The following is a 26,818-nucleotide window of genomic DNA, read 5'->3' as shown; positions in this document are numbered from 1 at the left end:
GAGAGAGAGAGAGAGAGAGAGCTGTGCATGAAGTGTGATTTTATCGTGGTGGAAGCAAAACAATCAGAGGGAATTCATGACGATGTTTATGTGAAGCGTAGTTTGGATCTTCTTTTGCTGCTGGTTTACTCAATATTGTTTGGAGAGAGATAAAAACCTGCAGCTTCAGAATCAGCGCAAAAAGGGCGGGAACACAAAGCGCGGAGCCGCCGAAACATCAGAATCAGCGAGCTGTCGGCTTTCAGCTCATGTCCGTGCAGTCAGGGGAGAAAGTCACATCTCAGTGATTCTGATGCGTCGGCGGCTCCGCGCTTTGTGTTTACGTCTTTGTGCAGAATCCGTGTTCCTGCTCTCATTGACTGTTTTAGTTGTTTGGTGGTTGTTGAAACTTTGGGAGGTTTAACCTGAGATTCTGGCGTTTTGGCCAAAATAAATTTATATTAAAAAATCAATTCAGGATTTTAATGAATCGATATCACGTTATCCAAGTGTGAATCGATTTTAATCGATAAATCGATAATCAAAACCCACCCCTGATGCATATACACGGGTCACACTGCTTATTGAAACCCCCCAAAGATCAGATCTGAATCAGACAGGTTTTTGTTTTTTGTTTTCACAGCTTAGACTTTGCTTCTATTGGACTTTTTATCAGGAACACGTGCTCACTTTTTGCAGGAACAGTTGAAACTAAGATAAATAACTCGAGAGCTGATAGTCAGCAGGGGGTTTACAAGTTGTGTGCCGCGTTGTCGGCGGTATAAGCTCGACCACTTGCAAGGTGAGCTGGCAGACATCACTGAAATCATCAGAGATGATTAGGTTCATTTTGACAAAGTGAGCAGATATTTAACCTCCTAGGACCTGGCGTCCACATATGTGGACATCACATTTTGGGTTGTTTAGACCAAAATACTAAATTTTGCTCTACAAGGGCCTGATATCCACTTACGAGGATGTTATACTGCCACTGTGCTATCGAAATCTTAGACCAATATCCTCATATGTGGCTCTCATTTTTTTTAAAAACAAAAATTTGGTAAAAGAAAAAAAAAATCTGGTAATTCTTTGTTTTTACATTCATCAAGTCCCAATCAGCCCAAATATCAAAGAGAAATTAAAAATGAATGCCACGGAGGAGTTCGGGTCTTAGGAGGTTAAAGATGATGCCACTACAATTTTTGTCTAGAAGATATTAAAGTGTATTTGGTGACACACAAAAAAGGGTAAAGTTTAAGTATAGTTTGGGTCCACACATGTCCAAACCCTGGTGTGTGGGCCTACTTAGTTTTGAGAAATTGTCATGGGACCGGGGTCAGGGTGACCCAGGGCCTATAAAGAGTTATGGACGTGTGTGTTTTTGGTGCTGCTGTCTCCTATTTCCATGTTTGTGTATCTAGATGTGTGTGTGTGTGTGTGTGTGTGTGTGTCAGTCAGGAGCCTGGCCACACCTGTGGAGGAGAATTACTCACACCTGCAGCTGATCAAGCCTCGTCAGAGGAGCTACTTAGGAGTGTGGTGGAGCTCTCTCCGATGCTGGATCATTGCGTAACTTCACGTTAGTCTCTTAGTGAGTTAGTTAAGGTTAGTCTGCCACATTGTGGTGTTGCTGATGGCTGCCTCTTTGTTATTCCCCAGGAGGAGTGTGGAGACGAGAGGGCAGCGAGCACGGGGTGCTCAGACACTGAGGAGCGGAGACAAAGAACACTAACACTGGCAAGAGGACATGTCAGAGTCGGGAACGCACTGGGGATTTATTGTTGTTTGGATTATTTTGCATCACTGTAAATAAATGCACTGACCTCATCAAAGAGAGCATTTGGGTCCTCCTTCCCCTCATCATAGTCTGCCACGCAGGCCGTGACAGAAAAGCCCACTAAAAGAACGCCCACCAGACCAAAGCAATGGTTTTGACTTGATCAGCATTAACCCCGCCCCCTGACTTTGATGGGTGAAGCTGACAAATAAAATGTATTTATGAACATCGATGCAGGGCCAGGAGTAGCAACGTGAATTAAATAAATACATCATTAAATAATTCATTAAATGTGTCAGTAAAATAATTAAAATGGATTTTGAAATGCAGTTTATTAAAGTGGAATTCAAAAATGAATTTACAAATGCAGATTTTATTCTACAATTCATTATTTAAGCACAGAATTCTTTATTTCGATGCGTGTGGCTCTTGTGGTCCTCCATAAATGAAGACGTTCAGCACAGCAACCACAGCAGCGCTCAGATCACACGTGTCCTGTTCTTATGTATAAAAGCATGAAACAGGTGAGACAGGTGGGATCAATATTAATGTTGTGGAAATATATGAAAAAGCAACAGAAGAGTGAAAACATTTGGTGTTTCTAGAAAGATCTTTCAGCTCATAGCTGCTCACAGACTGTATTTACAAGTGACAAACTGCAACTCTACAGTACATCTACAGTATATATCAAATATATTCTGTATTCAAATCTATTGAGTGATGTTTGAAAGTCTTTCCAGGTGAGTTTGATCCAGGAGGGTCTGAAGCCAGAGTCAGACAGAGACTGTGCAGAGACTGTAGAAGGACAGAGCAGCAGCAGAGCAGTCCAGATACACTGATGATCCTCTGTCAGATCCAGAGGGACACACAGGGATGATGCTGGACTCTACATTGTGTCTGACAGTGGAGCTGTTCTCAGAGCAGTTCACTCTGCAGCACTGACAGTCATCTGCACTTCATTCCTCTGTCAGTCACTGCTGGATGAAGCTCTCCTCTCCACCTCCCAGTAACATGGCCCAGTCAGAGCGTCTCTACACACAAGCTGCTGCTGCTTCAACCTCTCTGGATCATCAGGACACAGCTGCTCCTCTCTCAGCACACACACCGTCCTGTTTAACATCATCAGCTCCACCTGCAGAGAGAAGGAGGAAGAGCAGAGGAGATAAACGAGTGTTTCCAGAGACTCTTCATCAGCTGTCAGTCAGTGATGCAGCACATCCAGTATAAAGAGCAGCAGGGACTTCAGTGCTGGGACTGTACTAGGACTCATTGTTGCTTCACTTTTTCTAATCTTTGGATTTTTATTGAAGTTGATGAAGATGTTTTTCCCTCCTAGTTTGAGTTTGGACTTTCATTCATTAGAAGAACCTTGGTGTGTCCACTCTGAGCTCTGTAGGAACCCCAACAACAAGCCCAACAATCCAGATGGACGGTTCCAGCTGTTAACTGGAGGAATTCCATCCAAACATCTGCTCTCACTAAATTCTTCCTCACCTACAGACTGTGTTCTTCACTGCTTTAAACTTGGAAATGAATGCAGTCATTGGTCTGTGTGCTGCTTTGTTCAGAGAGCTGATTGGCTGTTGACAGTGTTTGATCAGAGCGTGTCAGCCGTTACTATGGTGACCATAAAGGTCAGAAACAGGAAGTGTTTGTGTCCAATCCTGAAGCCTGTCACCATTCTCCTCTCACAGCTTCACTGAGAAGCTGCAGCTTTACAGGAAACACTGGATCTTTGTTTCATACTGACTGTGTTTAGTACAATACTGCTGACAGCACCACCCACTCACTCCATCACTCTACTTACACCAGAGTCTTCAGTCTGTAGTCTGGACTCTGCTGAAGATCAGACAGCTGCTTCACATCTGGATCTTTCAGGTTGTTTCCCCACAGGTTCAGCTCTCTGAGATGGGAGGGGTTGGACTTCAGTGCTGCTGCCAGATAATCACAGCTGATCTCTGACAAACCACAGTACCTCAATCTGTATAAAGAATGAAAGATGTGAGTTTATTAGACAAAGTGTGAGCTTGAAATCATTCAGTGTTTCATCATCTGTGCAGAGCTGAAGAAGGTTCAGAATGTAGAAGTTTAGAAAATGGAAACTCCAAACAGCTGAAGCCAACAGGAAGCAGCTTCAAACAGGAAACTGTGCAGAGTTTCAGACTATATGTCCTGATGCAGCCAGTTGGATTTTGGAGATTTGAATCTCTGTTCTGTGACTAAGTCCTTGAATCATTTCTTCCAGTTGGTCCAACAAGACAGACTAAGTATTGGACATGTGTTGTGGCTCCATTAGGGGAGCTTCTAAATGTGATGTGATGGCCCCTCTCGGTCTGTCAGGTCACAGGACTGAAGAGAGCTCAAACTGGGCACACAGTTGTTCCAGTGTGGACCAAAGACTCTATACTGGAACTGAGGGACTGCTTTGACTGCACCCACTGGGACTTTTTAAAGGCTCATGTTCTCACTTAGATCATCGATTTCTACTTACATTTCTTTCTGGGAAAAATGGGGATTACTTTGGAAACAGGAAGTATTTTCCCCAATAAGCAGCCCTGGATTAGTAAATCACTCCAACATGTTCTCAGGCAGAAGAAGCTGTCTTGTTATGAGGGAGAGAAGAAAAAGATTGAGGCACAGAAACTTGTTGAAAGAGAGATAAAGCAGCTAAAATCAGGTGTAAAAGTAAAGCAGAGGATGAGCTGAATAAAGGACACTCAAGGCTGGCTTGGAAAGGAATGAAGTCCATGGTGGGGATGCAGAACAAGGAGCAAAGATGAATGTGATGCTGAATCAGCAGAAGACTTGGACTCATTGGATTCCAGCTTTGATATCATTGATTTCAATGAAGAGCTTTGTGATTGTAGCAAAGGGCTGGTAGCTCTGAGAGTCCCACTGATGAGGTGTTTGTCTGGAAATCTCTTAGTGGGATTAGTTCCTTTATAAAGGAACTAACTGAAGCTTCAAATGGAACTAAGACTTCCTCCACTAGGTGGCAGTGTCTGATGAGAAAGTGTTAGTGTAGTTGGCCTGGAGTCAGAAACAGGAAGATGCAGGATTTGGGCTGAAATGGGGAAAAGTGGTTGGCACTAGTGCCTTAAAGCAAGAAGGTTGTAGGTTGAAGCTTGTTGGCCTTTCTGTGGAGGTTGGATGTTCTCCCACAGTCCAATGAAATGCTGCTTAGGTTCATTGGTGCTTCTAAATTGGCTGTAGGTGTGGATGTGAGAGAGTGCTTCTCTGTCTCTCTCTGTTGGCCCTGTGATGGACTGCTCACCTGTGCAGGTGGACCACGCCTCTTGCCCTATGACAGCTAGGGCACAGGCTGCAGCCCTGTGAGCCTAAGCTGAATAAACAGTTAGCAAAAATGATCCATAGATGGCCTGAAATCCCCCAGTTAGCAGTTTGGTAGATAGCTATGACATGCTAATCCCATCCAGCAGCTGTATTCTACCTGTAAGCTGATCCCTGCTGAGCCAAAGCACTTTTTCAGATACAAATTACAACCTTTAATAGAAACCTATTGGTCAGCATCTTATTAGCCTGCTGTTAGCTTCATTCCACAGAAAACTGAGAGAAACTAACAGAGTTGATAAAGAATAAAGAGAAATGTGCTGATTTAAAGCCTTTGAAGTGCTTCAGATGATCTCTGTCCACTTCTGTCCACTCATTCATTCATGTAAGCTTCTAATGCAGCTTTGATCTTCACAGTCTGCTTCATGAAACTCATTCTAACCCTGAATGTCAGAGTCTTCCTCCTTCTCTTTCCCATCATTCATGCTGGCAGTGGAGGAGATTTGGATGTTGGACTGTGTTTTGGATGATGTGTGTATGTTTGTGTTGGACTGCTGTCTGTAAAGCAAACGCACATTTTGCTTTGGATTTCAGTGTCACACAGACTTTAAGGTGGAATGAAGAGTTGGAGAGTTTCACAGTGAATTATCCAGTGGAGGATTTTTCTTCTTCTTTGAAGGTTTGAAATGTGAACATTGTTCTGCTGCAGTCAATGGACTAAACCAGAGAAGAAGAAAACAGACTTTACCATGAAGATCCTCAGTGTGGATCAGTATAATATCAGCCTGATGTCTGCAGTTTAGTGTCAGCACAACTTTCACATCATATTCATCTCAGCACAACTAAAACATGCTGACTGACCTCAGAGTTTCAAGTCCACATCCTGGACTCTCCAGGAAACCACACAGATGCTTCACTCCTGAATCCTGCAGCTTGTTTCTATCCACATCCAGCTCTCTCAGATGGGAGGGGTTGGACTTCAGTGCTGCTGCCAGATAATCACAGCTGATCTTTGACAAACCACAGCCCATCAATCTGTATAAAGAATGAAAGATGTAAGTTTATTAGACAAAGTGTGAGCTTGAAATCATTCAGTGTTTCATCATCTGTTCAGAGCTGAAGAAGGTTCAGAATGTAGAAGTTTAGAAAATGGAAACTCCAAACAGCTGAAGCCAACAGGAAGCAGCTTCAAACAAACACAACAAGAGAAAAAACTCTGAATGTTTCACATTAAAGTCGTACATTTATCATAAAAACAGGACAAAGACTTGAAAAAGTCGTGTTTTTCCTTCCAGGAACCACAAGGCTTCACTTTTAAAGGTGAAGTGTGAAAGAAATGGACATATTTGAAGTCCAACACCTTTTTCCAGTCACATGATTAAAGCAGACAAACTACAAGCTCATTTTCATTCCAACAAGTCATCTTCTGACCTGGACTAACAACACTGGTCTCTATGTGCAGCTGGCTGTGAGACCAGTGCTCAGGGAGCGTCTACAAAGTGCAACACTGAAAGAACATCACACACTCATTTGCTTCCAGCACTTTCACACAAACATCTACTGTCATTATTGTCACCAAACTCTGTGGATCCTTTATTGCAAATTCAAATGGGATCAAATGGTCAGACAAAAGAGGGTTATGAGGAAATATGATGAAATGTTGTGTATTAGCAGCAAGTTATTGAATCATTTTCCTCAGAAACCAAACAAAATGATTGACAAACATGTTTTTACAAACTCAGTGTTGGACTTCGATCAGCAGGATAAGCTGATGTTTAAAGGCATTTGAGTCTCGCTGTGTGAGAGTCCAGTTATTCCTCAATATTTATGGATGATGTTCTTTCAGTGTTGCACTTTGTAGACGCTCCCTGAGCCTCACAGCCAGCTGCACATGGACCAGCTGACATTACCCAGCATTAGAGGCAGCTGTAAAAAAATGGATTTTCCTATTTAAATGGTTTGAATTTGAATAAAGCGATGTTGATTCATTCAATCCTGAATGGATTTTTAATATAAATGTATTTTGCCAGAATCTCAGGTTAAAGCTCCCAAAAGTATTTCAACAACAAGCAAACAGATAAAACAGTAAATGAGAGCAGCTAAACACACAAAGATGGAAACACAGAGCGTGGATCGTTCACTCGACGGCACGTACACGGACACGCCGTCGGGGCTGAAAGTGGACAGCTCACAGATCCTGAAGCTGCAGGTTTCATCTGTCTCCAACCAAAACTGAGTGAACCAGCAGCAAAAGAAGATCCAAACTACGCTTTACGTTTGATGAACATGGTCATGAATTCTCTCTGACTTTGACCTTTACTTCCTGCACAGCTCTCTCTCTCTCAGTGCACTTCAAGAACAGTTTACCTTCAAAAATCTGTTTTCTGCATTATTCACTGCTTATTACGCACCAGTCTGCTGTTGTGTTCACTGCTGTCGGCCTCCGAAAACAAAGCCTCATTTCTGCTGTTCAATACTGAAGAAATTGAAACCTTTTACAATGCTGACAGATTACAAACTCTCAGCTGTGTCTGTAATCAAACCTCTGTAACTTTGCTTCACTTCAGCAGCATCAGCTCATGTTCACATGTTGATTCATGGTTTGCTTCAGTTTTTGATCGACTGCAGAATATTTTGAAGGTTATCTGCTATAAAAAGCCAGAAGAGGAAAATCTGCTTCATGTGTTTCTGTTTGATCCTCAGTGACTTTGACACAAAGGCCTCTGCTGTGATGATCACACCTCTGATCAAGTCTCACAGTGTTTGTTTTTATACATATGGATATGTGCTGAGAAATGATCAGAGTTAGAATATTTCCCACTGTCTGCTGTGTGCCGTGACCTTTGACCTGCTAAAGACAGTCAGCTGTGGATTATTCATTGTTGTGTCTGATACTTAGAACTGTGAGGAAGAACACTACACAGTTAATCAGGTCCCCTCTCTCTGAATCAGGAAAGGTGGGCAGGCCGCATGTGGGCCGCGGGCCATATGTTGAGTCTCACTGTTTGAAATGTGAACATTGTTCTGCTGCAGTCAATGGACTAAACCAGAGAAGAAGAAAACAGACTTTACCATGAAGATCCTCAGTGTGGATCAGTATAATATCAGCCTGATGTCTGCAGTTTAGTGTCAGCACAACTTTCACATCATATTCATCTCAGCACAACTAAAACATGCTGACTGACCTCAGAGTTTCAAGTCCACATCCTGGACTCTCCAGGAAACCACACAGATGCTTCACTCCTGAATCCTGCAGCTTATTCTTGGTCAAAGACCAGTAGTCAGTACTCAGGTCCAGCTGTCTCAGATGGGAGGGGTTGGACTTCAGTGCTGCTGCCAGATAATCACAGCTGATCTTTGACAAACCACAGTGCTCCAATCTGTATAAAGAATGAAAGATGTAAGTTTATTAGACAAAGTGTGAGCTTGAAATCATTCAGTGTTTCATCATCTGTTCAGAGCTGAAGAAGGTTCAGAATGTAGAAGTTTAGAAAATGGAAACTCCAAACAGCTGAAGCCAACAGGAAGCAGCTTCAAACAGGAAACTGTGCAGAGTTTCAGACTATATGTCCTGATGCAGCCAGTTGGATTTTGGAGATTTGAATCTCTGTTCTGTGACTAAGTCCTTGAATCATTTCTTCCAGTTGGTCCAACAAGACAGACTAAGTATTGGACATGTGTTGTGGCTCCATTAGGGGAGCTTCTACATGTGATGTGATGGCCCCTCTGGGTCTGTCAGGTCACAGGACTGAAGAGAGCTCAAACTGGGCACACAGTTGTTCCAGTCTGGACCAAAGACTCTATACTGGGACTGAGGGACTGCTTTGACTGCACCCACTGGGACTTTTTAAAGGCTCATGTTCTCACTTAGATCAGCGATTTCTACTTACATTTCTTTCTGGGAAAAATGGGGATTACTTTGAAAACAGGAAGCATTTTCCCCAATAAGCAGCCCTGGATTAGTAAATCACTCCAACATGTTCTCAGGCAGAAGAAGCTGTCTTGTTATGAGGGAGAGAAGAAAAAGATTGAGGCACAGAAACTTGTTGAAAGAGAGATAAAGCAGCTAAAATCAGGTGTAAAAGTAAAGCAGAGGATGAGCTGAATAAAGGACACTCAAGGCTGGCTTGGAAAGGAATGAAGTCCATGGTGGGGATGCAGAACAAGGAGCAAAGATGAATGTGATGCTGAATCAGCAGAAGACTTGGACTCATTGGATTCCAGCTTTGATATCATTGATTTCAATGAAGAGCTTTGTGATTGTAGCAAAGGGCTGGTAGCTCTGAGAGTCCCACTGATGAGGTGTTTGTGTGGAAATCTCTTAGTGGGACCAAAGAGAGAAAAAGCCCTGGTCCTGATGCTGTGGGAGGGAAATGATTGAAGTGTGCTGTGAGGAACTGACTGGGAGATTTTCACACATTTTCCAGTCCTCCTTGGAACAACAGGAAGTTCCCAGCATATGGAAACAAAGGTTAAGTGTCCTATGGCACTCAGTGATGATGGTGCTGTGGCCCCACCACCTCCACCTCTTTGTAAAGGAACTAACTGTAATCTGAAGCTTCAAATGGAACTAAGACTTCCTCCACTAGGTGGCAGTGTCTGAGGAGAAAGTGTTAGTGGAGCTGGCCTGGAGTCAGAAACAGGAAGATGCAGGATTTGGGCTGAAATGGGGAAAAGTGGTTGGCACTAGTGCCTTAAAGCAAGAAGGTTGTAGGTTGAAGCTTGTTGGCCTTTCTGTGGAGGTTGGATGTTCTCCCACAGTCCAATGAAATGCTGCTTAGGTTCATTGGTGCTTCTAAATTGGCTGTAGGTGTGGATGTGGGAGAGTGCTTCTCTGTCTCTCTCTGTTGGCCCTGTGATGGACTGCTCACCTGTGCAGGTGGACCACGCCTCTTGCCCTATGACAGTTAGGGCACAGGCTGCAGCCCTGTGAGCCTAAGCTGAATAAACAGTTAGCAAAAATGATCCATAGATGGCCTGAAATCCCCCAGTTAGCAGTTTGGTAGATAGCTATGACATGCTAATCCCATCCAGCAGCTGTATTCTACCTGTAAGCTGATCCCTGCTGAGCCAAAGCACTTTTTCAGATACAAATTACAACCTTTAATAGAAACCTATTGGTCAGCATCTTATTAGCCTGCTGTTAGCTTCATTCCACAGAAAACTGAGAGAAACTAACAGAGTTGATAAAGAATAAAGAGAAATGTGCTGATTTAAAGCCTTTGAAGTGCTTCAGATGATCTCTGTCCACTTCTGTCCACTCATTCATTCATGTAAGCTTCTAATGCAGCTTTGATCTTCACAGTCTGCTTCATGAAACTCATTCTAACCCTGAATGTCAGAGTGTTCCTCCTTCTCTTTCCCATCATTCATGCTGGCAGTGGAGGAGATTTGGATGTTGGACTGTGTTTTGGATGATGTGTGTATGTTTGTGTTGGACTGCTGTCTGTAAAGCAAACGCACAATTTGCTTTGGATTTCAGTGTCACACAGACTTTAAGGTGGAATGAAGAGTTGGAGAGTTTCACAGTGAATTATCCAGTGAAGGATTTTTCTTCTTCTTTGAAGGTTTGAAATGTGAACATTGTTCTGCTGCAGTCAATGGACTAAACCAGAGAAGAAGAAAACAGACTTTACCATGAAGATCCTCAGTGTGGATCAGTATAATATCAGCCTGATGTCTGCAGTTTAGTGTCAGCACAACTTTCACATCATATTCATCTCAGCACAACTAAAACATGCTGACTGACCTCAGAGTTTTAAGTCCACATCCTGGACTCTCCAGGAAACCACACAGATGCTTCACTCCTGAATCCTGCAGGTTGTTTCCCGACAGGTTCAGCACTCTCAGATGGGAGGGGTTGGACTTCAGTGCTGCTGCCAGATAATCACAGCTGATCTTTGACAAACCACAGCTCCACAATCTGTATAAAGAATGAAAGATGTAAGTTTATTAGACAAAGTGTGAGCTTGAAATCATTCAGTGTTTCATCATCTGTTCAGAGCTGAAGAAGGTTCAGAATGTAGAAGTTTAGAAAATGGAAACTCCAAACAGCTGAAGCCAACAGGAAGCAGCTTCAAACAAACACAACAAGAGAAAAAACTCTGAATGTTTCACATTAAAGTCGTACATTTATCATAAAAACAGGACAAAGACTTGAAAAAGTCGTGTTTTTCCTTCCAGGAACCACAAGGCTTCACTTTTAAATGTGAAGTGTGAAAGAAATGGACATATTTGAAGTCCAGCACCTTTTTCCAGTCACATGATTAAAGCAGACAAACTACAAGCTCATTTTCATTCCAACAAGTCATCTTCTGACCTGGACTAACAACACTGGTCTCTATGTGCAGCTGGCTGTGAGACCAGTGCTCAGGGAGCGTCTACAAAGTACAACACTGAAAGAACATCACACACTCATTTGCTTCCATCATCCAACCTGAAGAGGAAACAGAGACGGCTCCCCTTCAAATAAAAGCTGCTCCTTTTGGACACAGTATCAAAGAAAGTCTACAGTATAACATAGAAAAGACAGAAAATGTTTTGGTTGTTTTTAAATTGTGCAGAAATGAAACTACACTAAGCTCAATTATGTGACAGACATTTCATCCCATGTCAGTTTGGCCTCATCCTGGGCCGGATTATCCAGCACACACTCTGACCACAGGCCCAGGGGCCACGCACAGCTGGGCTCCATCCAAGAGACAGGAAACAAACCAACACAATAAGAAAAAGCACCATGTGATCTTCTTACATCTTCAAGACAAACATAGTAAAAACATATTTGTTTCCTGATAAAATGATGTGACAGGTAGAAGAGAGTAAAGTGGTGGTGTTACAGCCTTTCTCCCCTCTGCTGCCGAGGCTGTTAGTCTCTCCCAAACTCAGCTACAGGACTTCAAATGAATGAAAGCAGCAGAAGTGGCTTTACAAATGAAAGAGGAAGAGGAGAAGAAGAGGAGAGGGAGGCCACCCTGACCATCACTCCAGCTGAAAACATCACACTTCCATTAAAGTTGGTGAGAAAATGGTGAGCAGGATGAGCTGCTGGCTAATCTGGAGGCTGTAGCAGCAGCTCACAGTCACAGTGGATTTCCACTCATGAAAAAGCTCTGGCTGCTTCATTTCTCATCTCATATCAGAGACTTTAGTGAAGCTGTACTGTGATGCTTCCATATTCCAGTGAGGCCTCCAGAATGATTTCAGCTGTTCTGTACACACACTGTGTGCCCTGTATGGCTCAAAGTCTCTGCAGCCTGTTTTTATCTGCTATCATCAGATCTTCATCATCCTCATTCACATCCCTCACACACTCTACAGCCTCATCAGCACTGACTTCATCTTCACTGACTGATGGAGCACAACATGAACCTGTGGAGGCTGAAACACTGTCCTGTCAAACATCAGAATCAGAATCAGAATCAGAATCGTGTTTATTGGCCAAGTATATGTGCAGACAAATACAAGGAATTTGGTTCCGGTAGATGGTGGCTCTCGAGCACAGCAATGTAAATCACACACACCCACACACACACGTATCTATATATACATTACACATGCATACACATACATACACAAAGCTGTGTAAACCAACTATAAATAACTAATCTAAACGTATATACATAAAATACAGAAATGAAATGAGGTGGAATGAATACTACAGAATGTACATAAGGTGCAGTTGCAGTCTGGCAGTGGGAGCAGTGTGACAGGTCAACTGTTTAGAAGGGAGATGGCGAGGGGAAAGAAACTGTTCCTGTGTCGGGTGGTCCTGGTCTGCAGGCTTCTGTACCGTCTGCCAGAAGGCAGCAGATCAAAAGGTCTGTGTCCAGGGTGCGAGGGGTCTGTGATGATTTTCCCTGCCCGTTTCCTGGTTCTTGAGAGGTACAGATCCTGGATTGAGGGCAGGGGGGCGCCGATGATCCTTTCTGCTGCCCGTACAGTCCGCTGCAGTCTGCACCTGTCCTGTTTAGTGGCTGCACCATACCAGACTGTGATGGAGGAGCACAGGACAGACTCAATGACCGCAGTGTAGAACTGGATCAGCAGCTCCTGTGGAAGACTGTACTTCCCCAGTTGTCTCAGGAAGTACATCCTCTGCTGGGTCTTTTTGAGGATGGAGTTGATGTTGGTCTCCCACTTCAGGTCCTGGGAGATGGTGGTACCCAGGAACTTGAAGATCTCCACAGTCGACACAGGGCTGTCTGATATGATGAGGGGGGGCAGAGTTGAGGGATGTCTCCTGAAGTCCACTGTCATCTCTACAGTTTTAAGAGTGTTCAGCTCCAGATTGTGCTGACTGCACCAGAGTACCAGCCGCTCAACTTCCTGCCGGTATGCAGACTCATCACCATCCTGAATGAGGCCAATGACGGTGGTGTCATCTGCAAACTTTAGGAGTTTTACAGCTGAGTTCTTGGAGGTGCAGTCATTAATGTAGAGGGAGAACAGTAGTGGTGAGAGGACACATCCTTGAGGGGCACCAATACTGAGGGACCGAGTTTCAGAGGTGATCTCCCCCAGCCTCACTTGTTGCTTTCTGTCTGTCAAGAAGCTGGTGATCCACTGACAGGTAGCTGGAGACACGCTGAGCTGGGAGAGTTTGGAAGAGAGAAGTTCAGGCACGATGGTGTTAAAAGCCGAACTAAAGTCCACAAACAGGATCCTGGCATAAGTTCCCGGGTGGTCGAGGTGTTGCAGGATGTAATGCAGCCCCATATTCACTGCATCATCCACAGACTTGTTTGCCCGGTAGGCAAACTGCAGAGGGTCCAGCTGGTGGCCTGTAATGTCCTTCAGATGGTCTAACACCAGTCGTTCAAAGGATTTCATGACCACAGACGTCAAGGCAATAGGTCTGTAGTCATTCAGTCCTGTGATGGTGGGTTTCTTGGGAACAGGGATGATGGTGGAGCGTTTGAAGCAGGATGGAACTTCACACAGTTCCAGGGATCTGTTGAAGATGCGAGTAAAGATGGGAGCCAGCTGTTCAGCACAGGTCTTGAGGCAGGAGGGTGAGACACCGTCTGGTCCGGGGGCTTTCCTGGGCTTCTGTTTCTGAAATAGTCGGCTCACATCCTCAGTGTGTATTCTGAGTTTCAGGGAGGAGGGAGGACAGGTGCAGACTGCAGCGGACTGTACGGGCAGCAGAAAGGATCATCGGCGCCCCCCTGCCCTCCATCCAGGATCTGTACCTCTCAAGAACCCGGAAACGGGCAGGGAAAATAATCACAGACCCCTCACACCCTGGACACAGACTTTTTGATCTGCTGCCTTCTGGCAGACGGTACAGAAGCCTGCAGACCAGGACCACCCGACACAGGAACAGTTTCTTTCCCCTCGCCATCTCCCTTCTAAACAGTTGACCTGTCACACTGCTCCCACTGCCAGACTGCAACTGCACCTTATGTACATTCTGTAGTATTCATTCCACCTCATTGTGTGGATGCCTCAAGGCATCCACACTATTGTTTTCCTGTTTCTCTTTATTCTTTATTATTCATCTCTTTTCTGCAAAATTTTCAGCCTTTTCACCTTTTTCAATGCTTTCATCTTTTTCAAATCATAGAGTTCAAATCAAAATATAGTATTTTTACCAAAGCATTGTATTTGTACAAAGTACAGTATTTCTGCCAAATCATAGAATTACTGCAATTTCATAGTATTTTGAGGAATCCCTTTTGTTATAGTATTACTTCTAAGTCATAGTATTTCTGCTTTGTCATAGTATTTGTACTGAAACATAGTATTTCTGCCAAATCATAGTATTACTGCTATTTCATAGTATTTGAGTGAAATTACAGTGTTTCTGCAAAAACATTGTATTTCTGCTACTGTATTTCCACTGTATTACGTAGTGGCAAAGTAGGAGGCTGACTGTTACTAAGTGCATCAGTGTACATAGGTCATCTGTTGTGTTGGAGTGCCCTCTTGTGGCGCCTTTTGGGTAGTGCCTTAGTAAACGTGAACACTGCAAAGAAGTGGTATCAGACTGGTTTGTAGTGGAGGAATTTGTTGCCAGTTTCTTTCATCTTTAATCCGTATTCATGTTGTAATGTAGTAGTACCACAATATGGAAGTTTTGGCACAAATACTTTGATTTGGTATACTTTAGCTTCTTCACCCCTTTTCAGCACAAATTCCAGCTTTTTCGGCTGTTTTCAGAAAAAAAAAACTCTTTTCAGCAGAAACTCTGCTGATTCATCTCTTTTCAGCGCAAGTTTCTGCTTCTTTGCCTCTTTTCTGCAGAAATTCTGCTGATTCACCTCTTTTCTGCAAAACTTTCAGCCTTTTCACCTCTTATCAGCAGAATAAATTTGCAGAAATATATACAAGTACACAGCCTGATGAAGCAGACAGAAGCAGTACCTCTGATTGGTGAATTTGAGCAGAACCAGGTTGTTCTGCCTCTTTTCAGCAGAAATTGTGCTGATTCACCTCTTTTCAGCGCAATGTTCTGCTTCTTTGCCTCTTTTCTGCAGAAATTCTGCTGATTTACCTCTTTTCTGCAAAATTTTCAGCCCTTTTACGTGTTATCAGGACAATTCTCAGCAGCTTCTGCTCATTCCACCATAATTGTCAGTCTCTCCATCTTTTTCTTTGTCTGAGTGAGTTTGGCACAGTGAGATGAGTTGCTGCCTTTAGCCCAGGAGGGCCAGGTTCAAATCCTGCTTAAGACAACATTTTTTTCTCACCACCATACAACTTTTGCTACTTTTCATCTTTTTCAGCTTTTCAGCAGACAGCTTCAGCGTTAAGGCATCCACACAGCATTTTCGCAGGAAATGCAATTTTTTCTAGTAGTTATTTATAGTTGGTTTACACAGCTTTGTGTATGTATGTGTATGCATGTGTAATGTATATATAGATACGTGTATGTGTGGGTGTGTGTGTGTGTCTGTGTGTGATTTACATTGCTGTGCTCGAGAGCCACCATCTACCGGAACCAAATTCCTTGTATTTGTCTGCACATATACTTGGCCAATAAACACGATTCTGATTCTGATTCTGACTTGTCTTCAGACACATCCTGAACATTTAGGAACTAAAGAAAGTTTCAAACATCAATCAAAGACCTGAAATATAGAAAAACAACAACAGCCGCAGTCAGTGAACTCACCTCAGAGTCTCCAGTCGACAGTTTGGACTCTCCAGTCCAGCACACAGAAGCTTCACTGCTGAATCCTGCAGCTTGTTCCAACCCATGTCCAGCTCTGTCAGATGGGAGGGGTTGGACTTCAGAGCTGAGGCCACAACTTCACAGTGAGACTCTGAGAGTCGACACCGAATCAGTCTGTGATGATAGAAAATATAAAATGTGTTATTATAAAAGCAGAAAATCTGCATTATAAACACAGACTGAATGTATATGAAGACAAAACAGAGTGAGGTCATAATCTGATGAATCTGCTCTTCACATCTGTGCTTCAGCTCCTCTTACTGTGTTTGACACAACGATTGAGTCTCTCTCAGACCTGCAGACTTTTAATGAGAATCTTTGTTTGGCTTTAATCTGCAGATGAAGGAGGAAGATGGTGTCACATTTAGGCTTCCATAATGTCCACAGTCTGTCACTGAGATCTGATCCAGAGTCAGAGTGAAAACACACATTTGGACTGTTTCCTGTTTTGACTCCAGAACATTTTGAATGAGTTCAGCTCAGTGAAGAGTTCCAGCTGGAAAGATGATCTCTGTTTGCTACCTGCTGTCAGGTACGACTGTTCACGTCCACACGCAGGAAAAACCTGCTGACTGTTACCAAACGGAGCAGAAATCTCATCACTGGACAATAATGATGAATGAACTCAGAGCTGCTGATATCAGATCTGATTTCAGGGGAACTAAACACAGAAATGATTGGCTCATTTTAGCTTTCTGAGCCATTATCTGCTGGTGTGTCGCTAGTTGGCAGAAAATGATTTGTATTCCTGTTCAGGGCTTCAGTGTTTATGAGTCCAGATCCAGGTGACAGCAAGTCAAAATGATGTTACCTGTCTGTGTCCAGCAGCAGCCTGTATTCACTTTGAATATTGTTATAACCTGACATGGATCAGTTTGTCTTTGATTGGTTTGTAAATGTCACTGTTTCCATTGGACCTGAGTGACGGTACAAAGACAGAGAGGGAGAGAAAGGAGAGAGAGGATGGAGACAGCAAAGAGAGAGCAAACACAAACAGGTGAGAGTGGACAGGTGACCAAGGTCAGCAACCAATCAGAGAGCTTCTGTTTGACCCACAGTCACTGATGATGACTGTACATAACCAAGCAGTGTGTTACTCTGATATCAAATATGGATCCTGCTCTTATAATAATGATCATCAGATGATATTATTGTGTTATTTTGTAGCTGAATACGATGTTTGTGTGATTATCAGTGAAAGAAGCAGTGAGGAGGATGGAGAGAGAGAGAGGACAGAGGGTGAAGTTAGAAACACTAAAAGGATTTTTCATGGATTTCATGGATGATTTGAGTGATTTCCAGCAGGACACTTAAACATGTCAGTGGACGTCCTAAAGAACATATTCACTGATATGAAACGTGTCATTGAACAGGATTAATATCAGTGGAAACATGGTGGAAACAGCTGTGACTGCATGGATGTGACACACTTCAAATCTGTTCTCCACTCTTGGATTTGGGATCCATGGAGCTGCTGCTGAGTCTGTACAATAAAGGATGGTGTGGAAGGTTGCAGCGTACGGACACAAACACTTTGTGCTTACAATCTGATTTTATTTTCAAAATTAAACTACTAACCTACACTGATCAATGATGTTAATGATCACATCTGGACTCACCGAGCCTTTCTGCAGTTCCTCACAGCTGGAATCAGTCTCTGTCGTCCCCGCTCTGATGTGTTGTACTTCTGCAGGTTCAACTCATCCAGAACCTCCTCTGACATCTGCAGCATGAAGGCCAGAGCTGAGCACTGGATCTCAGAGAGTTTCTTCTCTGATCTGTTCTCTGACTTCAGGAACTCTTGGATCTCCTGATGTACTGAGAGGTGGTTCATCTCCATCAGACAGTGGAAGATGTTGATGCTTCTGTCAGGAGAGATTTCATCACTGTTCATCTTCTTCAGGTTGTTGATGACTCTCTGAATGGTTCCTGGACCGTTCTCTGTCTGACCCAGCAGACCTACTAAGAGTCTCTGGTTGGACTCCAGACAGAGGCCATGAAGGAAGCGAACAAACAGGTCCAGGTGGCCATTTTTACTCTGGAGGGATTTCTCCATGGCTCTCCTCAGAAATACATCAAGTGATTGGAGATCTTTGTTATCAAAAACACTGGAAATCATCTTAATTAAAGATTTTGGTTTAAGGAAGTTCTTCAGCACCTTTGTCTTCCTGTTGGTGTGACAGTGGAACATGTAGACAGCAGCCAGAAACTCCTGAATGCTCAGATGAACAAAGCAGTAGACTGGTTTCTGGAAGATTACACACTCTCTTTTGAAGATCTCTGTACAAACTCCTGAGTACACCGAGGCCTCTGTCACATCCAGACCACACTGCTCCAGGTCTTCTTGGTAGAACATGATGTTTCCTTTCTCCAGATGTTCAAACGCCAGCCTCCCCAGCTTCAGAAGAACTTCCCTGTCAGCCTCCGTCAGCTCCTGTGGACTCGTCTCATGTCCCTCATGGTACTTGTTCTTCTTCCTCTTTGTCTGAACCAGCAGGAAGTGTGAGTACATGTCAGTCAGGGTCTTGGGCAGCTCTCCTCTCTGCTCTGTAGTCAACATGTGCTCCAGAACTGTAGCAGTGATCCAGCAGAAGACTGGGATACTACACATGATGTGGAGGCTCCTGGATGTCTTCATGTGGGAGATGATTCTGCTGGACAGCTCTTCATCACTGAATCTCCTCCTGAAGTACTCCTCCTTCTGGGTGTCAGTGAAGCCTCGTACTTCTGTTAGCCTGTCAACACATGTAGGAGGGATCTGATTGGCTGCTGCAGGTCGGGAAGTGATCCAGACGAGAGCCGAGGGAAGCAGATTCCCCTGGATGAGGTTTGTCAGCAGCTGGCTGACTGATGACTTCTGTGTGACATCAGACAGCAGCTTCCTGTTGGTGAAATCCAATGAAAGTCTGCTTTCATCCAGGCCGTCAAAGATGAACAAAAGCTGAGAGACAGCCAGCTTCTCTGCTGTGACCTTCTGTAATGTTGGATGGAAAACATGGAGCAGCTCCAGAAGACTGTACTGCTCATCTCTGATCAGGTTCAGCTCCCTGAATGAAAGCAGAACCACCACACTGACATGTTGGTTCTCCAAGCCCTCTGCCCAGTCCAGAGTGAACTTCTGCACTGAGAAGGTTTTTCCAACACCAGCCACGCCGTTGGTCAGAACCACTCTGATGGGTCTCTGTTGGTCAGGTAAGGCTTTAAAGATGTCCTGGCACCTGATTGGAGCGTCATGGAGGGCGTCCATCTTAGAAGCTGTCTCCAGCTGCCTCACCTCATGTTGGGTATGAACCTCTTCACTCTGTCCCTCTGTGATGTAGAGCTCAGTGTAGATGGTGTTGAGGAGGGTTCTACTTCCTGTTTCATCACTTCCTTCAGTCACATGTTCATATCTCCTCCTCAGACTGATCTTATGTTCATCTAAAACCTCCTGCAGACCAACATCTGCTGAAAGAAAGAAAAACAGAAAGAAAACTCTTCAATGTCTGAACAACACAAGAAGTCCAGTTTTCAGAAATGAGTCCATCAGCAGACAGATGTTCAGTCTTACTTTGTACACAGCTGCTCTGACTGGCTGTCTGCAGTCCAGCTCTGCTTCTGGATCTTTCTCCACACTGTGCAGAAGCTCTGATGGTGACACAGAAAAGTCAAAGTGGAGATACTTCTGTCCACCTTTGATTAGACTCATTATAAAAAGGAAACAAAGTTTGAACACAGTCATGTTTCCAGTTCACTGACTTACATTTATTCCATGGACACTCACTCTAACCTGAACCACAGCTACAACCCAACATTGTTGAGGCCTCATCTCCTCCTTTCCTGACTGCAGAGCTTAAATATGCAACAACCAACAAATAAAAGAATTTGGTTCATTTCAAAGAAATTCACACGGTGACCAAGTAAAGTAACCGTAGTAAAGGAGACAACATCCCGTTGATGGTGGGATTATTTGAAAGATTTGCTTTAGTCACGTCACCAAATGCAGTTGAACCACCCGTGGATCCATGTTTGACCATCTACCACTCTGAGCTCTGCTTTTTAATCATTTTATTATTATCATCATTCATTCATTCATTCTTCGGAGGGGGGCTATTTCCTAATGCCGCCCTAATAAGGTGATGTTCAAGGGGAAATATAACAGAAACTCTTTCAGTGTTATTCATGAATAAATTAACAGATAAACTGTGAAGATAAAAAAACTGAGATTTAAAGGAGAGAGTGAGAAACTTGATCATCCATCCTCATAATCCATGTTTATCAGTATCTGCTGTGACCATCCTGCAGTAATAACTACAAGTCTACATTTCTGTGACTGTTGATCAATCACAGCAGGAATCTGAGCTCATCTCTGCACACAGAGCAGCTTCAGCTCTGGGATAAACTGCTCGCTTCACGTCCTTCTCAGCTCACAGACACTCATCCTCATATTTTCCTTTAACATTTGATGGTATAATTCATCTGAGTTTACACTTTATCTGCATAAATACAGAAAAACAGACCCAAACACCATAAACCATCAGTTTCACCATGTAGAATATATTGTTGTTTCCTTGCTTTTAATTCAGAGAAAAACTCTGATTTTGATTTTCTCTGTTCTCTTTGCCACAGCCCATCCCAGCAGCAGCTGAAGTAGCTGACTGTCACAACACTGAATAACACTTTAGGAGGAACGTCTTGATGCATTCTCAATCATCCAGGAAAGTAAATCTCCAAAAGTTGATTCTGTTCATCTGGACGTAGCGTAAATGTGGTTATCCCAGCTGGACTTTTGTCAAAGCTGCAAAGGCTCCTAAAGAAAGCTCCAGCTGATCCAGGAGAGAAGGACAACCGCTGCCTAAGAGAAAACCTGTAGTGATCCCGTATGTGTCAGGAGTATCGGAGCAGTTGAGACGCATTTTTTCTAAACACCGTGTCTCTGTGGCTTTTAAACCCCAAAATACGCTGCGCCAAAAACTGGTCCACCCCAAGGATCGGGTCCCCCGACACAAACAGAGTAACATAGTGTACGCTGTTAAGTGCAGGAGGATTGTCAGGATTTATACATCAGGGAAACCAAACAACCTCTGGCTGCAACACAGAAGAGCTACCTCGTCAGGCCAGGACTCTGCAGTCTATTTACAACTACAGCCCAGTGGACACTCTTTCAATGATGAGGATGTAACATCCTGGACAGGGAGGAACGCTGGTTTGAGGGCGGAGTCAAGGAGGCCATTTACGTGAAAAGGGTAGGACCATCTGTGAATCGAGGAGGGGGCCTAAGGGTACATCTGTCACCATCTTACAATGCTGTGATTGCAGCCATTCCCCAACTCTCTGTGAACGGTACTCATGGTTGTTGATCAATGGTCATGAGAATTTGCATAATTATGATTAAGGAACTGACCTCCCAGCCCATTGTTCCTTCAGTGGGCTGGTTTCAGTCATTATACAAATGTACTGTTCATAAGATTGAAACCTGCAGTCAGCTGAGACTGAAGGAGTCACCTGGATGATGATGAAACGTTTCTCCCACAAAACGCTACGTCCAGATGAACAGAATCAACTTTTGGAGAAAGTTGAATCAGTATTTGAGCTTTAAGAGGCTATTTTAACACAAACATCAGTCCTTCTACTTAAGTATGTTTGCCTCTTTGTTTACGCCTAAATTAACTTTACTGTTAACGAGTTTTCATGTTTCTGTAATCCACCAGTGTGCTCATGCTTTTTTAATTGAAAACATATTTTTAATGATCAAATATAATTATTTTTGTTATTTGTGGATTTTAAATGTCCTTGACAGAGACAGATGATAATCATTATCCTGCACTGTGGTCTCAGGTTTGGTCGAGCTCGCACAAAGAATGGCTGCTATGTTGAACTTCCTCCTGGGATCTACACTAAGAAGTGAGTCCAACATTAGCAGGGTCTCTTTCCTTTATCTGGATTCACTTTAGCATTCACAGTCACGTGAAGCTTGTCATTAACTCGATAAGTCAACCCAGGGTTTCAGCTGAGCGTTCACATGAAACACATGGTGTTGGCAGCATCTGATCAATCATATTGATGGAGACGTGTATCAGCAACAGAGCAGCTGAGTTTGCAGAAGGAAGTCAAACTAAACCACAGGAACAATATGAGGAGATTACACACATAATAAAATACTAGCAGTAACACAGCTGCTGCAGACAAATCAGTCGTGTGATGGTGTGTGAGAGGAGAAGGACTGTAAAGGAGTTTGGTGTTAAAAGCTCTGTATGAATGTGGGAGACTTTGAATAAAAGGCAGCAAAATCACTGACTGTGAAAGTCACCAGACTTATCAGAGCTCTGTGATTAAGACCTGTAAGAACACCTATTTGTACTTGTTGGCATTATATCAAACACACACGTATATTAAGCCTTTGTTTGAACTCTGGTTGAATTTGTTACTTTCAGACTGTGAAACATCACAGAGGCTGCAGCTGCAGATCTTTTTTTCACCTGGAAATTTACTTTAAATGTTAGATGGAAAATGTATTGCTCAGTTTAACCAAAGTAAGAACAATAATCCATAAACCTTCATGAAGACAAACATCTCCCCAGAACATTGAGCTGCTGAAGTGTCACTGAAGGGAAAAACTATTTGTCCTCCTCCATCCAGCAACACCTGAAACACCTGAGTGGAAGCTCCTCCTACACTGTGTTTGAAGCAAAGCACAAAGGAGACACCTGCTGGAGCAGCTGGAGTCCTACAGACACTCAGCCTCTTCACTACACAAACACCTCCTACAACATCCACTCTTTCCACTCTGACTGCTGTGTTTGTGGAAACACTCCAACACACACCGCTTCACACACCAACATAGAAATGTGTGTGAAAAAGAGCTGAGCTGATATTAAACATGAGGATTTATTCAAAAATACAGAGTCAGGAACAACATCTAGACACACATTACCTCTCAGCAGCAGAAGAACATCCTTTAAAGTCTACACGAATATCCTTCGACTCGTTGCTCTTTAGAGACACACAGCTGGGTTCAGGTCCAGGAGATTCTGGCCTCTTATTGATCCTAAAAGAAAAACAATAAATGTAACAGCTTCATGAGATAGGAAGGAAAAACTGGAAATATTAAATTAAAGACATGATGAACAATCTGAAACTCATAAAAATAATGTACTTACTCTTTGTCACATAACAGTCTTTTGTTAAAGTTTAAAATAATATCCTTCGACTTGTTGCTCTTTAAGGAAACACAGCTGGGTTCAGGTCCAGGTTCTGGATTAGTTTTAGGGTTATGTCCAGCTGAGCCTGGTACGCCCCACAGCTCTGGGCTTTAAAACAACACACACAGAGGTATGAGTGTGAATAATGATGGAGCAGTGATGTGAGTGCTGAGCTGTGACATGGAGAAGAGTCACGGACAGTTAGGGATGGTCATCTCACCTCTGAGCTTTGGTCTGGCTCTCATGTTCCCCACACAGAGTGCTTTTAGAGGGAGGGACTCCCTCCTCTCTGTCCTCACACTGATCCATGCTGCTGAAAACATCCAGATGAACAGAATCAACTTTTTGGGGATTTACTGGATGATTGAGCATCAAGACACTTTTTAATATTTTACTAATTTCTGAAGCATTTTACCAACTTTGTTCAAATTGGTCTGCTGTCATTTTATTGTTGACAAAAAGAGATTTTGAGTTTGACTGTTGATGTTTCCATGTGGGACTGTTGCTGCAACACCAGGATGTTACTACAGAATACACTTTATATTGTGAGCACTTGGATGTTAGTCCAGTGGTCCTAAACTGACACACCTGCACCTGGATTCATTCTGACCAGATTTTAGCCCAACAGTGTTTCATACTTAATACATCAGACACAAACTCTGCAGCTGTCATTGTGTGCAGTGTGTGTGCAGCGGGACACCGTGTCCTATGAGTGTTATACTACAATAAACAGAGCCTGACCGCGGGCATAAAGAGGGCAAAAACCCACTTATGCTCTAAAGATGAAGTTCTATTTCTCTTCAAATGACCCTCAGAGCATGTGGAGGGTCATTAAACGCATCACAGATTACCTCAAGAACAACAGGCTGAAGAACATAAAAACAAACGCAGAGTTTCTGTCTGATGGTTTGAACATGAAACAGGAATTATTGAGCAAAAACGGCCAGTTTACTAACTCTGCAGAATTTATGAACTAACATCAGCGCATTCACCTACAATACACGAATGAATATCACCAGTTAAAGTGAAAAAGGAAAATAACCTGCATACAAATACAACAGCAGAGAAATGCATTTTATAGATGAAATGTTGGCAGCGACTCTTAGGACAGCCCTGTCTCACTGTCAGCAGGTAATGAACATTAACAGACTGGAAGCCCGTTTCTGTCACTAAAAACAGGATCCATAACTCGAAATTTCGAGTTAGTGCTGCCAATCAGTAATTTACGTGAATGACGTAATTTCCTTGTTACCCGGAAGCTGAAGCCCTCAGCTACAAATGCTACAGCTAAGATACCAGAATTACAGCCAGTCATAAATGCACAAATTGCTGATTATTGTCTGTGTGGCTTCACAAATGATGAAATCTTTCTGTTATTAGCTGAATCACATGATGTTATTATCAGCAAACGTACTCTGAAAGCGCCGATTTGTTGCGATCCGGTTTTGAGAGCGCATTGTACGTAGATTACTGATTGGCAGAACTAACTCGAAATTTCGAGAATGGATCCTTTCTTGTGGCGGCTTCCATAACAGACTGCTGGAGGCAGGAGAAGCTGCCTACAGTCATCAGTCAGTGGATCCACAGTAACATCGACTCTGAGTTCAGCTGCTGATCATCAACTGTTTCTGTCTCGTTCCCAGACTCTGATCTCACATCAAACGAAGCAGATTTATGCTGAAACTAAGCTGCACACAGCTGATGTTAGCCAGGAAACAGTACAGACTGCTAACGTTACCTTAACATGGAGACGATCAACTGCGCCACAACATTCACGAAAGCGAAAGTAAAAGCGACGGAAGGAAACGATCAGAGAGGCGTTTGAGGGACGTTCAGAGTCAGGAACCTCAGAAACGGATCAGGCTGGAGTTTAATTCTGTTTTCATCTTTAGAAACATCTGGAAATAGTTATAAAAATGCTGCTTGATAAATAAAAATAGTGTAGATTAGTTTGAGTTGTGTTTAGCTGAGCTGTGTCTTTAATCAAATCTAAACTGAAGAGTTCATTTTGTGGAGGAGCAGCAAGACTTTCAGTGTGACTCTCAGGAGAAAGCCTCCCACATGTCTGTTGTCTTAATAGTGGAATTATCTGGAAAATGAACCAGTTCTTATAAGCTGCTTTTCAATATGAGCAGTCAAAGCATTTTATACAGCCTGCTTCATTCTGACAAGCACTTCTTTTTCTAACAATGACACTATGATGGATGCATCAGAGAGGAAGTCGGGGTTCCATATCTTGCCCAAGGATACCGTGGCGTGCAGACTGGAGCAGCCAGGGATCAAACCTCCAACCTTCCAGTTAGTAATTCTACCTGCTGAGCTACAGTCTGTACTTCCTGAACAACACACCCTCCTTTTGTTTCTTTATTTCCAGTAACAACCAGGACCATAATGAACCCTGACTCCACAAGACACTCAGGATCCATCTGCCCAGTAAATCACCCGCTAACTGTAACTATCAGAGCCCTGACCTTCTGCAGAGACGAGTCACACTGAACACAGCAAGTGTCCCTGCTCTCAGATACAAAATCTGCCTTTAAAAGTTAAGAGTAATGAAATCAGCAGTACTGATTCTATAATTTGTAGTCTCACACACTTGTGCACTTTTGTTGTTTTGGTTCACATCGGTTGATATTCTGCTGTAAACAACTAATGAGAACATTTTATGAAAGCTTTGAGTGTCCATCAGGATCCTGTAGAAACAGCTTCCATGTCAAAGATCAATATCCTGAGTTCTGTTTTGAAAGAAAAAGATTTCTAGAAAATTCTGTAAAGAACATCTGTTTTGTTTTCTACTATTTTTTTTTAAAAAGTCCCTCTAGCACAGATTTCTTTAGCCAAACGTCTTTCTGTGTCTTCCATACAAACATTAAACATGCAAACACTCAACACAGCAACACTGAAAGCATTGGAGTGTAAATTTCATTCAAATCAAACTTTATACACAATTACAATAATGGAAAAAAAGACATGAATACACAAATATATTTAAATCTATATATTTATACATTTTAATATGATGTAAAAGAATACAAATACAAAACCTATCAAACTACCAATATATAAAAAAACAAGACCAGAATCAGAGAGACTTTATTTATCCCCAAGGGCCAATTAACCAACAACAGAGCAGCATGATGTTGAAGATAAGCACAATAAGAGTGAGATAATTAATACACAGAATATACAGTTTTAAAATTACACAGTTCTAAAATTAAAGTGACTGAAGGTGAATAAATAACTGTAAGTGACTAGAAGTGAGTAAAGTGTTGGTAGTATAAGAGTGTAGTTTATGTTTCTGGTGTGGGAAATGTTCTTATCGGCTGGAGTTAAAAGCAGAGCTGCTTTGGGGACAAAGGTGGCGCTCCTCCTTCTCTCAGTCCTGCAGGAAATGCAGCGGAGGTGTCGCCCAGA

At 43.0% G+C, this 26,818-nt stretch overlaps 2 long non-coding RNA genes across 2 annotated transcripts in view; both read right to left on the bottom strand.

Annotated features, from left to right (window-relative positions):
* The window catches only part of LOC106097395 (protein NLRC3), a 54,309-nt gene extending 28,997 nt beyond the window's left edge, over positions 1 to 25,312 (bottom strand). The window contains exons 1-7 of the long non-coding RNA XR_003218242.1: positions 25,143 to 25,312; positions 23,625 to 23,717; positions 23,363 to 23,512; positions 23,137 to 23,250; positions 19,774 to 19,850; positions 18,331 to 19,670; positions 17,843 to 18,273 (exon numbers count right to left, since the gene is read on the bottom strand). This is a non-coding gene — a long non-coding RNA (protein NLRC3). The remainder of the gene's footprint in view (positions 1 to 17,842; positions 18,274 to 18,330; positions 19,671 to 19,773; positions 19,851 to 23,136; positions 23,251 to 23,362; positions 23,513 to 23,624; positions 23,718 to 25,142) is intronic.
* Positions 2,739 to 8,291, bottom strand: LOC109199830 (uncharacterized). The gene is made up of 3 exons (XR_003218244.1): positions 8,233 to 8,291; positions 3,564 to 3,737; positions 2,739 to 2,888 (listed from the first exon to the last, which is right to left on the bottom strand). It is a non-coding gene; the product is annotated as an uncharacterized LOC109199830 (long non-coding RNA).
* Positions 25,313 to 26,818: the final 1,506 nt, after the last annotated feature.

The sequence above is a fragment of the Oreochromis niloticus genome, unplaced genomic scaffold (assembly GCF_001858045.2).
Source record: "Oreochromis niloticus isolate F11D_XX unplaced genomic scaffold, O_niloticus_UMD_NMBU tig00007364_pilon, whole genome shotgun sequence".
NCBI classification, from domain to species: Eukaryota; Metazoa; Chordata; class Actinopteri; order Cichliformes; family Cichlidae; genus Oreochromis; species Oreochromis niloticus.
The sequence above is the reverse complement of the archived record's forward strand: the minus strand, read 5'-3'. Positions and strand labels throughout refer to the sequence as shown.